A 16612-nucleotide genomic window follows, 5' to 3' on the forward strand; every position below is an offset into this window, starting at 1 on the left:
AGATGGAGAGAGAGGACAACAGCCAAATATGATGTCCAGATCCAAGATTGAGGAGCTGAGTAATAGGGATGCAATTTACTAACCCAGACAACACAGAAGAATAGAAAGTTTGGGGTTGAAGATTATAATAGACCTTAAAAATACCCAAAGGAAGGGCCTCCCTGGTGGCGCAGTGGTTGAGAGTCTGCCTGCCGATGCAGGGGATACGGGTTCGTGCCCCGGTCCGGGAGGATCCCATATGCCGCGGAGCGGCTGGGCTCACACACACACACACACACAAAATACCCAAAGGAAGATGTCTGGTAGGCAGGTATACGGGTTTGGATTTCTGTTCAGGAGTCTGGGCTGAGAAAAAGTCTTAAAAAGTGTTTAACAAAATACATAGCACATAGTAAACATTCAATAAGAGTCAGCCATATTTGTTAGTATTATGAGTAATATCGTATCAGCACTTAGAAATGTAACCATTACCCAACACAGAAAGGACTCTAAGAGAACTAAAACCAATCCGACATTAAAAAGTCATTATATTCATTCTGAAATGGTGGTAAATTTACACCCAATGAAAATATAAACATAATCCAATTGTGTAATAAAGAAAAATCCTATACTCTTATGCCTCATGAGGGAGCATCCTAGTCAAGCTTTCCATTAATTGCTTAACCTCTGGTAACATACATTTCTCCCCTGTAATTAATGAATTGCTTTTCAGAGTTTTCCAGGCTTTAGCTTAAATCTCTTTGAGTAATGGAGAGTGATGTCATCAACAGGGCAGAACAAGAGTTTCCTGCCATCTTCCCCTTGAAGAACACTGATTTAGGCACTCACCCTAAGACAAGAGAGCCTTTGTGGAAGTCCAGGAGTCCAACACAGAAGCTCCAGCACACTGTTAGAGAAAAATAAATCCAAAATTAGATGCCTTGAGGAGGGTAAGAGGACCAGTTTCACTTTACACTCCCTCAAGGCAGCATTATCCTGACAGCAAAGCCAGATAAGGACACTACCCAAAAGAAGGAAACTAGAGGCAATTATCCCTAGTAAATATAGATTAAAAATTTTCAACAGAATTCTAGCAAACAGAACTCAACAGCACATTAAAAGGATCATATGCCATGATCAAGTGGGATTTATCCCTGAGATGCAAGGATAGTTCAACATCTACAGATTAATCAATGTAATATACCACATTAATAAGTGAAAGATACAAATGATATGATCATCTCCTTATATGCAGAAAAATAATTTATAAAATTCAACATCCTTTCATGATAAATACTCTCAACAAATTGGGTTGAAGGAATATACCTTAACATAATAAAGGCCGTGTATGAAAATCTCACAGCTAAGAACATACTCAGTGGTTAAAAGTTGAAATCTTTTCCTCTAAGATCAGGAACAAGACAAGGAAGCCCACTCTCACCACTCTTATTTAACATAGTACTGGAAGCTCTGGTCAGAGCAATTAGTCAAAAAAAAAAAAAGACATCCAAATCAGAATGGAAGAAGTAAAATTGTCTCTGTTTGCAGATGATATCATTTATATGTAGAAAATTCTAAAGATTCCACCAAACAACTGTTGGAACTAATACTAGCATACTTGGGAGGTATTGTGGGTTCAGTTCCAGACAACTGCAATAAAGTGAATATCCAATGAAACAAGTAACACAATTTTGGGGGGTTCCCAGTGCATATAAATGGTATGTTTATGCTATAATGTACTCTATTAAGTGTGCAATGGCATTACATTTAAAAAAACAATGAAACTAAAAACAGCATGGATATGAAATGTACAGTGTGAGGAATATAGTCATTAACTACATAATATCTGTTGTATGGTGACATATTGTAACTAGACATCATGAAGATCAGTTTGAAATGTATAGAAATATTGAGTAACTATATTGTGTAACAGGAACTAACATAGTGTTGTAGGTCAATTATATTTCCAAAACAAACAAAATCATAGAAAATGAGATCAGATTTGTGGTACCAGAGGTGTAGGGCAAGGGTAGTAATTAGGTGAAGGGAGGTCAAAAGATACAAGCTTCCAGTTATAAGCTAAATAAGCACTAAGAATATAATATACAACATGATAAATATGATTAACACTGCTGTATGTTGTATATGAAAATAAAAAATTTTTCTATTTCTTTAATTTTGTACCCATATGAGATGATGTATGTTCACTAAACTTGTGATAATCACTTCATGACCTATGTTAATCAAATCATTATGCTGTGTATCTTAAATTTATGCAGTGCTGTATGTCAGTTATTGTGTCAAGAAAACTGGAAGAAAAAAACATTAATTTTAAAATAATGCTCTTGGAAAAATGGCCCTGATAACCTTGCTTGATGCAGGTGCTGGCAAGGATGTGCACTATTGGTGGGACTGTAAACTGGTGCAGCCATTATGGAAAACATTATGGAGGTTCCTCAAAAAATTGAAAAAAGAACTGCCATGTGATCTAGCAATCCTTCTGGATGTTTTTTGAAAGAAATGAAATCAGTATCTTGAAAAGATATCTGCACTCTCATGTTAATTGCAGCATTATTCATGAAATAGCCAAGACATGGAAGCAAACTAAATGCCCACTGATGGATTAATGGATAAAGAAAATGTGTTATATATATATGTGTATAATATTAATAATAATAATATTGGAAATGTGATATTATATAATATATATATACACAATGGCATATTACTCCATTAAATTAAATCCTGCCATTTGCAACAACATGGATGGACCTAGCAGATATTATTCTTAGTGAAATAAGTTAGACAGAGAAAGACAAATACTGTATGATCTCATATGTGGAATCTAAGAACATTGAACTCATAGAAACAGAGAGTAGAATGGTGGTTTCCAAGGTCTGGGGGCAAGAGTAGGGAAATAGGGAGATGTTGGCCCCAAAGTAAAAATTTTCAGTTATAAGATGAATATATTCTGGGGATCTAATGTACCGCAATGGTGACTTTAGTTAACAATACTCTATGATAAGGAAACTTCACATTGTGCTTCACTTTACTGAACTTCACAGATATTACATTTTTAAAAAATTGATGGTTTGTGGCAGTCCTGCATTTTTAGATACTGGTTAGCATTTTGGTTTTTTAGGCATAATGCTGTTGCACATATAATAGACTACAGTGCAGTACAAACATAACTTTTATGTGCACTGGGAAACCAAAAAATTCATGAGACTCACTTTACTGACATATTTGCTTTATTGCATGGATCTGTTGCCAGACTTGCGGTATCTCTGAGGTATGCCTGTACATACTTGAAAGCTGCTATGAGAGTAGATCTTAAATGTTCACCACACACACACGGTAATTATGTGAGGTGATGGATGCCTTAACTCACTTATGGCAATAGTCCTTTTGCAATAAGTACGTGTATCAAATCATCACATTGTACACTTTAAATTTACACAATGTTATATGTCAATTATATCTCAATAAAGCTGAAAGAAAATAAAATTTTAAAAATCTCTTCCATTAATGACAGCCATAAGATGACCAAAAAAATTTTTAATCACCCGAAAGGGATAGAATCAATCTAACACTTGGAAGTGTTGGTTACTGTAGCCAGGTTAAATCATGTACACTTTTCTAAGGTCAGTGATCAAAAAAAGTCTCTCCATGGTTTTAGACACTGAGTATAAGGTGGGATGCATCTAAAGCACTGACGTGAGTTGACATGAAGGATTTCAGCTTGCAAATGTTTTTCTGCTGTTGGAATTTGTGTTTATTTTCCTAACTGAACTCCTTTTCCAATAATATTGTTGAGAGTGCTAGCAAGAAGACTGATAGATCATACCAGCTCCATATTTCGGACATTACCCAAAGTGCCAAGAGAAGAGATATAGACCGGCAGAGACAACAATCCTGGAACTAATGACTCAGGGAACTTGTGAAGTGCATTGATGTGGCAGTTACATTGTTATCAGATCATTTAGAAAAAGTGATACTGTGGGCATCTACCATTTGTTTTCTCCACAAAATAAGACCCTCGGCAGAAAATTCTGGACTGGAGGATAGACCAGATTAGTAGTTCAATGTAGAATGTCTTTCCCTCCTATATAGTAACATCAAGGATTTATTTATTTATTTATTTATTTATTTTATTTTTTATTTTTTTGCGGTTCGCGGGCTTCTCACCGCTGTGGCCTCTCCCGTTGTGGAGCACAGGCTCCGGACGCAGAGGCTCAGCGGCCATGGCTCACGGGCCCAGCCACTCCGTGGCATGTGGGATCTTCCTGGACCGGGGCACGAACCTGTGTCCCCTGCATCGGCAGGCGGACTCTCAACCACTGCGCCACCGGGGAAGCCCCAAAGGATTTATTTTTAAGCAGCAATTATAATGGATGATTTTATTTTCATTATCCTTCAATTATATAACTAACTCACAAAAATCATACCCTAGTATTTGGTAAAAACTCAGCATTTTCAAATGCCTTATTACAAAATTCAGTATTTGATATGCATTGTTGGAAAGGGATTCAATATCCCTTGTAAAATATTTGAACTACTGGGAACACTGTAGTATAACTTGGGGTTTTTTTGCCAGATAGTATCCATTCCTCTTTATATGATAATAATTTGCTGAATTTCATTTGAAAAACTACTAATGTCCATCATTAGTCCACGTGGATTGCACAGGGCTGCCCATGCCCTCAACTCCAGTTACAGGAGTAAACATATGACCCAGACTTGGACAAGGAAAGCATAACATTCCCCTCGGACAATGACAGCTTAAGAATGGCCACATGACAAAGAGTCAACAGAATTTGTTCTGGGACGTGGGGGGATCTGCTGAAGAAAAATAAGCAAGTTTTCTTTTACGTTTGTCCTCAGAGCACAGAAACCTGATACTGATGGCAGCCAGGTTACCACCACATAAAGAGAAATACGGTCCTGATGGCGTCGCTAATCATGCCACCCCTGGACCTTTTAGTCACATAAGCCAGTATTTTACTACTGTTCTTTCTGCTTATGCCAGTTTAAGTGCTTTCATCTCCTGTAACTAAAAAGAACCCTAACCGATACTGTGTAATTTAATCTTAAGAGAGACATGAGTTAATTTTAGAGAGCTAAGCAACTTCAATAACATGTTCCTCTGCTGTAAAAACACACACACATCCACACACATACCATCTATTTACAGTAAATATACTCATAATTTTGTACATATTTCTGTGAAAATCAGTGACAGATGATAGAGAGATAGGTAATAGATAGAAGATAGATGATAGATGATAGATAGATAGATAGATAGGTAGATATTGATAGAGACAGCTAGATTAATTATTCACTGACTAGCTGCCTGGATTGCCTCATATGTGGCAATCCTGATTTCTTCTGGATTTTGAAAAGTCTGATTTCTAACCTTAGCTCTACCACTGCTGAGCCTCAGTTTTCTCATATGTGAAATAAATGTGACAAAAATAGAACCTACCTCCTAAGCTTTCACGAGTTTACGTAAGATAGTGCTTGTAAAACTCTATCCAAAGTGGGTTTTCAGTAAACATTAGCTTTTAGGTATTACTTACTCATAGATGACTCTTAGGTAAAGAATACATTTATTTTCACTGGAGCTAAAGAAAAATAGAAAGTCATAAATAGGCAAATTTCAGTTAGATTTCTGGTCTTGTATCTTTCTGATTGGACAAAGAACCAAATCTTACTAGATAAATATAAGGTTTTTTAATGAAATATAATCTAGTTCAACCTAGCTATATATCTGGCCTTAAATATTTGAATTTGTTATTACCTCTACAGGATGAATTACTTTTAGCATTTGGTCAAACTAAGAATGACTTGAAATGTCTGGAGAATTCTGGGCAGTTTCTATATTCTCTGTGATTTAATTTGTTTGTTGCACTAAATAGCCAACTTCTATCTGCAGCAAGATTACATTTTTTGCTATTGAGATGGGAAAGATAACAATGACATAAGCATTTGTATTTTAACTGGAGCTAGTATTTTGGGACAGGCAAAGGGGAGATGGTTTAGAATGTGAGTCTTCTCACTGTCATCCTGATAAGTTTCACCCCACACCTACCAGCACCTATAAAAAAGGAAGTCACTCCATATGTTCTCCTTACCTAATATAAGAGCCAATATTCATCATAGTTCATCTCACATAAAACTCACTTAGATCTGTAAAGCTCACTTGATACTTTTTAAAAGATATATACCAAATAAAATCAAAATTATATTCTGTCACTTTAAACATGAAATAATCCATTATTAAAATTCTGAGATTTTAACAAATGCAATAAAATTTTGTTTCAGTGCGAAAGTACTCTCAACTCACGTCCAGTTGATTTCCACTTTCAGACAATATATAACCAAGGGAACATTTAAATCCCATTTAACACATTAGCATGAATGGAGGCTTGATGGTTTGATCTTCACAACTACGAATTACATGAATTATAATAGAAATAAAAACTAAAGTAGCAGCTAAGAAATGCAGAGATATTTCACTAAAATGAAAGAAAATGAGAGCTTTTTGTTGGATTTACTTTCATTCTTACTGCACCTATAATTTGCATCTCTCCATGTTTCCAATTCTTTCCAGGAGCAAGTTGAAAATCTTAGATATGGAGCTTTATGAAGAAATCTGATCAGTCAGAGGAAAATGTTCTGCTCACTTTTTTCCCCAAGTCCAATCCATTTTTAGTCCTTATTTCTCCAGGAGAATGAAAATAAGACTTTCTTCCTTTCATCTTCAACTAGAATCTCATGGCTGGTTCTGCCAGTGTTTTTGCCATAAAAATTCTTAACGATGAATTAACTACAACTCTGCTCTCCTTGATTTTTCCTCTCATTATCTGCTTCTTTGCTAAGCCCAGAATCTTTCTGACCATCAGTCTGAAAGAGAGTGCTGTATATTTGCCTCTAAGTATATATAATGAGACCTGGTTTCTGGAGCAGCTAGTGATGGGGCAACAGTAGGAAAACTCTCTGGTTCATCTGGTCAGATCAACGCACTCACTGAAGAACTGACTTAAGTTTGTACCCTTTCCTGTGCATCAGACATGGCAGGCATGGTGGAGCTTCCATTCTGTTATTAGGCAAAGGGGGACAGGGGAGAGATGAGTTAAAGTTAATATGAAATGTAAATGGGAAAAAGCAAACCATGGGTGCTTTCACTGCCAATATTCTGTGGGCGGAGGACCTCAGAAAGGAAAGATTTCCCCTTGTAGTTTTTGAATTAAACTTTCAATTCATTATTACAAATGTAATAATGAATATTATTAAATATAGTAAAGTTTATTTGAACAGAACATATATAAGTAACACCTTTATATAAAATAAAAAGCAATGATTTTTATTATTGATGTATAATTGACGTATTAGTTTCAGATGTACGACATAATGATTTAATAGTTGTATATATTGCAAAATGATCATCACAATAAGACTAGTTAACATCTGTCACCATAGTTAGTTACATAATTTTTTTTTTTCTGACGGGAACTTTTCAGATCTACTCTCTTAGCAACTTTCAGATATGCAATACAGTATTATTAGCTGTCATGACCATGCTGTGCATTATATTCCCAGGACTTATTAATCTCTTAACTGGAAGTTTGCTTGTACCTTTGGATCCCCTTCACTCATCTCACCCATCCTCCACCCCTCACCTCTGGCAACCACCAATCTGTACCTATGAGGGTTTTTTTTTGTTATTTTGGGGGGTTTTATTTTTAGATTCCCTGTATAAGTGACATCATACGGTATTTGTCTTTTGCCGTCTGACTTATTTGACTTAGCAAAATATCTTCTAGATCTACCCGTGTTGTCACAAATGGCAAGATTACATTCCTTTTTATGGCTAATATTCCATTTTATATATACACCACATCTTCTTTATCCATTCATCCACTGATGGTTCTAAGGTTGCTTTCATAACTTGGCTATTTTGAATAATGCTGCAGTGAACACAGAGATACATAAATCTTTTAGAATTAATGCTTTTGTTTTCTTCAGAAATACCAAGAAGTGGAATACCTTGATCATATGGTAGTTCTATTTTTAATTTTTGAAGAAACTCCATACTGTTTTCCATAGTGGCTATGTAACATTCTCACCAACAGTGTACAAGAGTTCTCTTTTCTCTATAACCTTGCCTCACAAGTTCAAAAACAGGCAAAAACCAATGTAAGGTGACAGAAATCAAGATTGTTATTGTCTCTGGGGAGCAGGTAGTAGTAGTGACTGAGAAAGGTCCCAAGGGGGAACTTCTGGGGTGCTTGCCATATTCCATTTCTTTATTTGGGTATTGGTTCCGTGAATGAGTTTCCTTTGTGATAATTCATCAAGCTATACATGTTACATCTGACACTTTCCTGTATTTATATCATACTTCAATAAAGATTTATTTTAAACAAAATATTACTAAAATAAAATAAATTCTAATTAGGACTTTATTTTTAAGAATTAGATTTTTGAAGCCCTTCCTTCCAAAGGAAGCATTTCTAGTAGCTCACAGAGATTGCACCAATAAAGAGTACAAATTGGGAATCAGGGTACCTATGTTCTAGTTCCGTTCTGACATAACTAGTTCCCTCACTAGAACAAATCATGTCAAATGCCTGGTCCTCATCTCTCCTTTAGTAAAAGAAGGTATTTAAGCTAATATTTAACATTCTTCTCAACTCTAAAGTCTCGAGGTTCCAAACATCTCCCTAATTAGATGGGTATCAATTGCTGAGCCATGTGAGGGATACTCTTTCCTTCTAACGAAGTTACAGTAAAATCCAGACTACGGAGGGGGAAAGGTTAGCATTAATAAGAACATATTATATGGTATGTTGGCAAAGGACTCATTTACAAAAGCACATGATATGTCTGAGACATGCAAAGTACAAAGATGAATTTTTTCTTCCTTCTCATCTGACCTTTTAAAATCCGAAATAGTATTTATAGATGCCCCCTTCCCAATGCCATTTCTGTTCAAAACATTTCTGACCTTTGCAAATGCAAGGCGTGGAACTCTGAATGTGACTTTAAAAATCAATTAGTAAAGACTACAATGATATTTACCCATGTAGTTAAAAAGAAAATATTCTGAAAAAACTTTTTAAAGCAACCAGATAAACAACCTAATAAATGATGAAGGTCATGTTGACTGTAGAACAGATGTCCTTTCTAACTCTCCTAAGTAATCATTGCAGTCTGGCTGTTGTCTGATAAGAGAGTTAATTATCCCATATTTCATTTTTTAAATTAATTAATTAATTTACTTTGGGCCACATTTGGTCTTTGCTGCTGCGAGTGGGCTTTTCTCTAGTTGTGGCGAGCGGAGCCTACTCTTCGTTGTGATGCTCAGGCTTCTCATTGCAGTGGCTTCTCTTGTTGCGGATCACAGGCTCTAGGTGCGCAGGCTTCAGTAGTTGTGGTGCGTGGGCTCAGTAGTTGTGCAGACTCTAGAGCGCAGGATCAGTAGTTGTGGCGCATGGGCTTAGTTGCTCCATGGCATGTGGGATCTTCCTGGACCAGGGCTCGAACCTGAGTCTCCTGCACTGGCAGGCGGATTCTTAATCACTGCGCCACCATATTTCATTTTTAAAAGCAACCTAAGATCTCAATTAAATGCTCAAGATGGGGGGAAAAAGTGTTTTTTTTCCTGTTGTTTTCATCCATTTTCTTTGTGACATGAACGTGACAATTCGATGAGAGAAAAGTACCCCCCTTCCTAGTTCCCCAAGTGCGTGCCCACTGCTGGGGGCTCCTCTGAGTTCTAACTCTTGCTGTAGCCTCACACGGTTGGAGAAGACAGCTAATTAATTTCACAGCTGTCCTAAATTTTCACAATGAGGTTACTGTCTGCTAAGGCATTGTCTTCAAGACTGGGTCCTTGCTTCTCACACATACAGTGATTTGCCCTTTCAAATCTTTGAGCCAGTTTCTCAAGACCCAGTAATGGGTGTGAAATGAATTTTACACGTTGCCAACTTACCTTACACATTTTTCTTTCAGCCTAATTATTTTAAAAATAATAATAATAAAAAAAGCTATTTAAAGAAGAACAGACTTTCAGCAACTGGCTTACCTGTCTCTCAAGCTGCAGGACACAGAGCATGTTCATACAGCCCTAAACTTAGGAAACTACAGCTCTATTGTTCCTTGTTCTTCATACATTCCTCATTAATTTTCTGTTCCTCCCTTTTCTTTCTAATCCCAGTTTTCTTTGCCTCCTCACCATGTCCTGTCATGAATGTTTTCAGTCTAAGTATTGCAAAAATATTGCCAGAAAATTTGGAGTAACTGCCACGGTTACACCAAATTTCCTTACTAGGGTCATTCCAACACTTAGAGGCTGATTGTGGCAGTTTCAGTTAATGGGGTGAGGGAGATTCAATATTTAATATTTCAGTTTTCAAGTGCACTTTTTTGGGAAACCTGAATAAGATTTGAGAACTGGAAAGAGCAGTATTAAGCCCACTCAGGCAATTGCAGTATCCAAAGATTGTCTGACTAGAAGTTTTTCATGGTTTCTTTTTTTCCTGTTTCTCTGGGAAAGAAAACTCCCTGGGAGACACTGAATTTAAAAGAAATGTTTAATATATAGGTGCTTCAAAAGTTGTATTAAAATTCATATTGTTAAATAATACAAAAGCACTCTGGCCAAGCATTTCTTAATACTGTTTCTAAACAAAAACTTAGTTACACACAATTCAGCTGACTGTACCCCACTCTTAGTTCTCATGCTAATGAGAAGTTAAAGCAGACTTACTTGAAAATCCACAGACATCTATAGTTTCACAACCAAATCTGTGTTAACAAAATATAACACTAAGATAACTATAGATGGTGTAACTGGTTGTAATGAACTGAATTTTTACGTTTTGGAAAACAAGTCAGTTTTTGTCAAGGTTCTATTTTTGGCAAAGACTACGTCATTTATAGAATAACAAACTCTCAGGAAAAAATTGAAGATTATTGATGGCCAAGCCTTACACAGAATACATCATTCAAGAATGTAAACCGGGCTTCCCTGGTGGCGCAGTGGTTGAGAGTTCGCCTGCCGATGCAGGGGACACGGGTTCGTGCCCCGATCCCGGAAGATCCCACATGCCGCGGAGCGGCTGGGCCCGCGAGCCATGGCCGCGGAGCCTGTGTGTCCGGAGCCTGTGCTCCGCAACGGGAGAGGCCACAGCAGTGAGAGGCCCGCGTACAGCAAAAAAAAAAAAAAAAAAAAAAAAAAAAGAATGTAAACCAATCCTACCTTCATTTCAGCCTGAAAAATGAGTGAAGTCAGTTCATTCTAGGTCCTAGAAGTCACTAGCTATATTGGCTCCCAGGATATCAGTGTGTCTAGCAGGTTCCTGCTAAATTTGAAGTTGTTATGAGATGCAAAGCCCTAACAGGAAGATGTGAATCAGCACACAGACCAGGATGAGGCTGAAAGCTCTGTGAAGACACCTGCCCACTGATCAAAGACCAAGACACTTAGTCAGCATGCTGGATGGCCTGGGTGCCTGAGGGATATCATTGTAGTAATGAGTACCAATAACCCAGTTTAAGGATTGTGAGAAAATCGAGTTTAGTAGCCAACCTGCACTGTGTGAATAACAGTCTGAAATCAAATAGTAAGCATAATTCCGTCATTAAGACCTCCACAGACGACCCGGTGGGTTTTCTTTCATCCCCGAAGGTCCGTTTTATGTTGCATAGGTGCTGCCTGAGTTTGAGTTTCATCTTTTATTTCCATTTCCCATCCTCTGATGGAGGCACTAATGAGCTATAAAAATAGCCTAGGGGCAGACAAGATAAGGGCAGAGAAATCAAGGACAAGGATAATCTACAAATGAAAATATTACTCCCATAAAAACCAAGAGTTGGTTAGTGATGCCATGAAATAATGAAATTATCTCCAAAAATTCTGTTGCTGTTGTTTTTAAGGTACTGGAGAATACAAAGAATTCCTTAAGGTCTTTGGCACAGAAAACTCATGTTTCAGGAAACTTTGATTTTGGCTTCTCTTACAAAGGAAAATTGTCCATAAAAGAACGAATGAGTCTAGCTTGGCTATGGGATCTTGCAATGACGGGCTTTATTTTCTGAAGGACCTAAATACTCTAAAGATTAAGCTGTGAAGGAAACTGTGTACTAGGCTAGAGAAAAAATCATTGCAAAGACTTAGCTAAATGTCAACTGGAATATGGGAAACCTCGACAAGAAGGGTATAAATTCGACTGGAAAAGGGGTTTCACTTTCAAGACCATATTGTATACTTAGCTAATGTTGGGCACTGTCACATATTATCTAATTTAATCCTCCAAACAATCCAATGAGGTCACTGTTGTTGCTATCTTTATGCAGATGACAAATTGAGACTGAGAAAGCCACCAACTTGCTCAGGATCACAATTAGGGAGTGTTAGAAAGAGCCTTTCTGACACCAGAGCCCTTACTCCTTTCTACTTAAGAGGAATCTCTCAGATTTAAGAACAAATTGAGTAGCTGAGAAGGAGGTGGATGACAGGGAAAAATGAGTTTCCCTGTGTATTTTAGTTATTCGATCTAACAAAATAAGTTGGAAAATCCTTTGCACAATAAATTAGGGTTCATTAAAAATAAATTTAAAGAAAGTAATAACTGGATTTAGAAATGGGCTAAGGGGGACTTCCCTGGTGACACAGTGGTTAAGAATCCGCCTGCCAATGCAGGAGACATGGGTTCAATCCCTGGTCTGGGAAGATACCACATGCCGCGGAGCAACTAAGCCCGTATGCCACAGCTACTGAGCTTGTGCTCTAGAGCCCATGAGCCACAACTACTGAGCCCACATGCCACAACTAGTGAAGACCATGCACCTAGAGCCTATGCTTCACAACACAATGAGAAGCCACCACAATGAGAATCCTGCACACTGCAATGAAGAGTAACCCCCGCTCACTGCAACTAGAGAAAGCCCATGTGCAGCAACGAAGACCCAATGCAGCCAAAAACAAACAAACAAATAAAACCCCCCAAAAAACTAAAAAAATAAAAATAATCTAAGGGCTTGTATAGATGTTTCTCCAAAAAAGACATAAAATGGCCAACAGATACATGAAAAAATGCTCAACATCACTAATTATCAGGGAAATGCAAATCAAAACCGTGATGCAGTTATCATACCTGTTAGGATGGCTATCATCAAAAAAAAAAAAAGATAGCAAGTGAGAATATGGGAAAATTTGAATTGTTACATGTTTTTCATGGGAGGTAAAATGATGCAGCTGCTATGGAAAAGACTATGGAGGGTTTTCCAAAAATTAAAAATAGAATTATCCTATGATCCAGTAATTGCACTTCTAGGTATTTATCTAAAAGAACTGAAATCAAGATCTCAAAATATCAGCACTCGTACGTCATTGCAGCATTATTCACTATTCAAAATTATATTGTGGAAATAGTTTAGATGCCCATTGACAAATGTATGGATAAGGAAAAACATGGTATATACCTATAATGGAATACTATTTAGCCTTAAAAAAGAAGAAAATTCTGCAATATGTGACAGCACGGATGAAACTGGAGGACATTATTCTAAGTTAAATAAGTCAGTCACAGAAAGACAAATACTGCATGATTCCACCTATATGAGGTATCTAAAGTAGTCACATTTATAAACTGAGAGTGTGGAGTAGTGATTGCCAGGGGCTGGGGGTTGGGGGGGAAATGAGGAGTATCTAATCAACAAATGTAAAGTTTCAGTTATGCAGGATAAATAGAGCTTACTTATTGTACAACATAGTCAACAATAATGTGTTGTACCCTTAAAAACTTAACAGAGGAAATATCATATTGTGTTCTTACCACAAAAAAATAAATATATGCTTGCATCCAGAAAAAAAAACTTTCTGAAAAGTGGAAATTATATTAAGTTTTTGTCACACCTAAGGAATATTTTGGTATTTGTGTGTATTATTATTATTATTATTCTCACACTGCCTTATAGAGTACCTGCACAAAGTAAGTATTATTGATTGCTGAGAAGACAGAAACTAGATAGTGTCAGTAAGAAAAGATCTTTCTTATGATCTCCTGAGGAATTAGCCAGACTACTCATTTGTGTCCTGGTGCTCTATCATGATTAGAACTTCCACAGAATTCTCTGACTTGCATTCTGGATAGGGCACTATAGTACTACATCTTCTGTACTTCAGAAGCTCAAATTATTCTCCTAATAAAGGAGCTCAATGTGTAAACATATTAAGTAGGATACTATTCTATTTAGAGTGGTTTTACATCACCACAGTTTATATTAATGAACTTGCACACATAGACCTGAATATAGAAATGAATTTCATGTTCTCAGCAGTCTCAACCCCACATCCAAATTTTGATTATGTAGATAACATACTTAATTTAGCTATTCATTTAATGTAATGGACAAGGCCATTTAATTTGGTATCATATAAGCCAAAGCTTAATGATTCAATCATTTTTGTTTGAACTGGATATACCGTTGTCAACAATGAGTTCCAAAATCAATAAAAATACTTCAAACATATACAGATATAGGTGTATTTATAACACACATACAAATATTCCTTTCACAGTGGCCTCCCAAATTGTTTAACTCTCTCTCCTCAACAAAGAAACCAAAGCACAAAAACCTAATAGTTTTTCTCTAAATGAACGGAAATTGAATGGATATTCTGGCTTGGGATCTTGATCTGGGCAATGGTCTCAATATTGTCAATTAGAAGGAAGTGTCCCATCATAGTTTACCAGTCAAACATCTTTTTACTTATTTTCAAGAGAACAAATCAGGGCTTCCCTGGTGGCGCAGTGGTTGAGAGTCTGCCTGCCGGTGCAGGGGGCGTGGGTTCATGCCCCGGTCCGGGAGGGTCCCGTGTGCCGCGGAGCGGCTGGGCCCGTGGGCCATGGCCGCTGGGCCTGCGCGTCCAGAGCCTGTGCTCCTCAGGGGGAGAGGCTGCAGCAGTGAGAGGCCCGCGTACCGCAAAAAAAAAAAAAAAAAAAAGAGAACAAATCAACATTTTTATTTATTTACTTTTCAGTAAGTTTAAATCCTTGAAGGGTACGGCATCACTTGGGTTCTCTGGCCAATGGCCTTAACAGGAAGATTGCTTTGGAATTTGGCATGAACCACACCACTGTTTCCATGAGCATGAGTTATCTTTCCCCAGATTATTCTGGTTTTGTTAGGTTTTCCACCAGGAGTTACTATGTTGTTCTTTTCTTTGTACACATAGCACATCTCTTGTCTAGACAGAATTCAGTTTCATCTCGAGCATATACACCTTCAATTTTCAGAAGACTTTTGCGCTTCCTCTTGTTCCATAGACAGAGCTTATAGCCAGAAAAAATGGCCTTGGACCACAGCCTTCCAGACATATTTGTCATTTTAGAAGTACTGCTCCCAGCAGGCCTCCACAGGCTTTAAGATGGCTAAAAGAGCTACCACTGAAACATCTTAAAGTGATGCCTAATCATCAAAAAGTAAGTTCAATACACCAGCCTCAAATCAACCTTTTCAACCCTTTGTTTTGTCTCAATCCTTCATTGGACAAACCAGAAGTATCCAATATTTAAGTGCTTTGAACATAAAAGAGAAATTTCAAACTGAAAAAAAAAGACTGAAGGAGACAAGGATAATTCAAGGGACAGAAAATTTAAAAAAAAATTTGTACCTCAGACTCACTTAATGACATTGCGTATATAGAACAAGAGCAGCATGTTTGTTCAGTGAAAAAGGAAAAAATTCTGAGATTAAAATGATGATTGCAGAAGTTAATATAGATCCAAAGCAAGACTGAAGATAAAAAAGAAATGCAGTGTACAAGTAGTCAAAATACTTATGCCTGAACATTTCTTGATTGATTAAATTCAAAAGATATATGACCTAGATGGGTGGGATGGGGATGGTGGGAGGGAGGTCCAAGAGAGATGGGATACATGTATACATATAGCTGATTCACTTCATTGTACAGCAGAAACTAACACAACATTGTAAAGCAATTTTATTCCAATTTAAAAAAAAAAAAGGTATGAGAAATAAAATACACACATGAATGAAATAGTCCACCTTCCAATTCTAGAAATTCTAAAGAAAAAGGATAAAGAAAATGTAGATAAGGAAACTATAAAAGAGATAATATAAGAGCATTTGCTAGACTTGGAAGACCCAAGCCTTCATATTTAAAGGTCTACCCAGAACAGTAACTAAGTAAACATACAAACAAGTAACCAAGAGAAGATATATGATTGTGGAATTTCAGAACATCAATAATAAAAAGATTTTAAATCCTTCCAAGGAAGAAATAAAAGTTTATTTACAAAAGAACAAAAACCAGACTAATGTAAGACTTCTCACCAACAACAATGAATGCTAAAAATCAGTGTCCTGAGGAAAGATTGTTTTAAATTGTTATGGTTTTAAAATTATAAATTAATGTAAAAATAGAAAAAAACCTTTTTTCAACATGCTAAGATAAGCCTATTTTGCACAAACCATTCCTCAGTAAATTACTTCTGGTTATGAGGAAGTTAATTAAGAAAGGTTTGTAATCTAAGAAACAGTGCATCTAATCCAGATAAGCGATGAAGTTTACCCCTCCACACATATATCTATGCAG

The 16612-nt window shown here is 36.9% G+C and overlaps 1 pseudogene; it reads right to left on the reverse strand.

The window, feature by feature from the left end:
- Nucleotides 1–15039: 15039 nt before the first annotated feature.
- On the reverse strand, nt 15040–15380 carry LOC132486538 (large ribosomal subunit protein eL33-like; annotated as a pseudogene).
- Between the last annotated feature and the right edge of the window lie 1232 nt (nt 15381–16612).

This window comes from Mesoplodon densirostris, chromosome 1 (genome assembly GCF_025265405.1).
Source record: "Mesoplodon densirostris isolate mMesDen1 chromosome 1, mMesDen1 primary haplotype, whole genome shotgun sequence".
Lineage (NCBI taxonomy): Eukaryota > Metazoa > Chordata > Mammalia > Artiodactyla > Ziphiidae > Mesoplodon > Mesoplodon densirostris.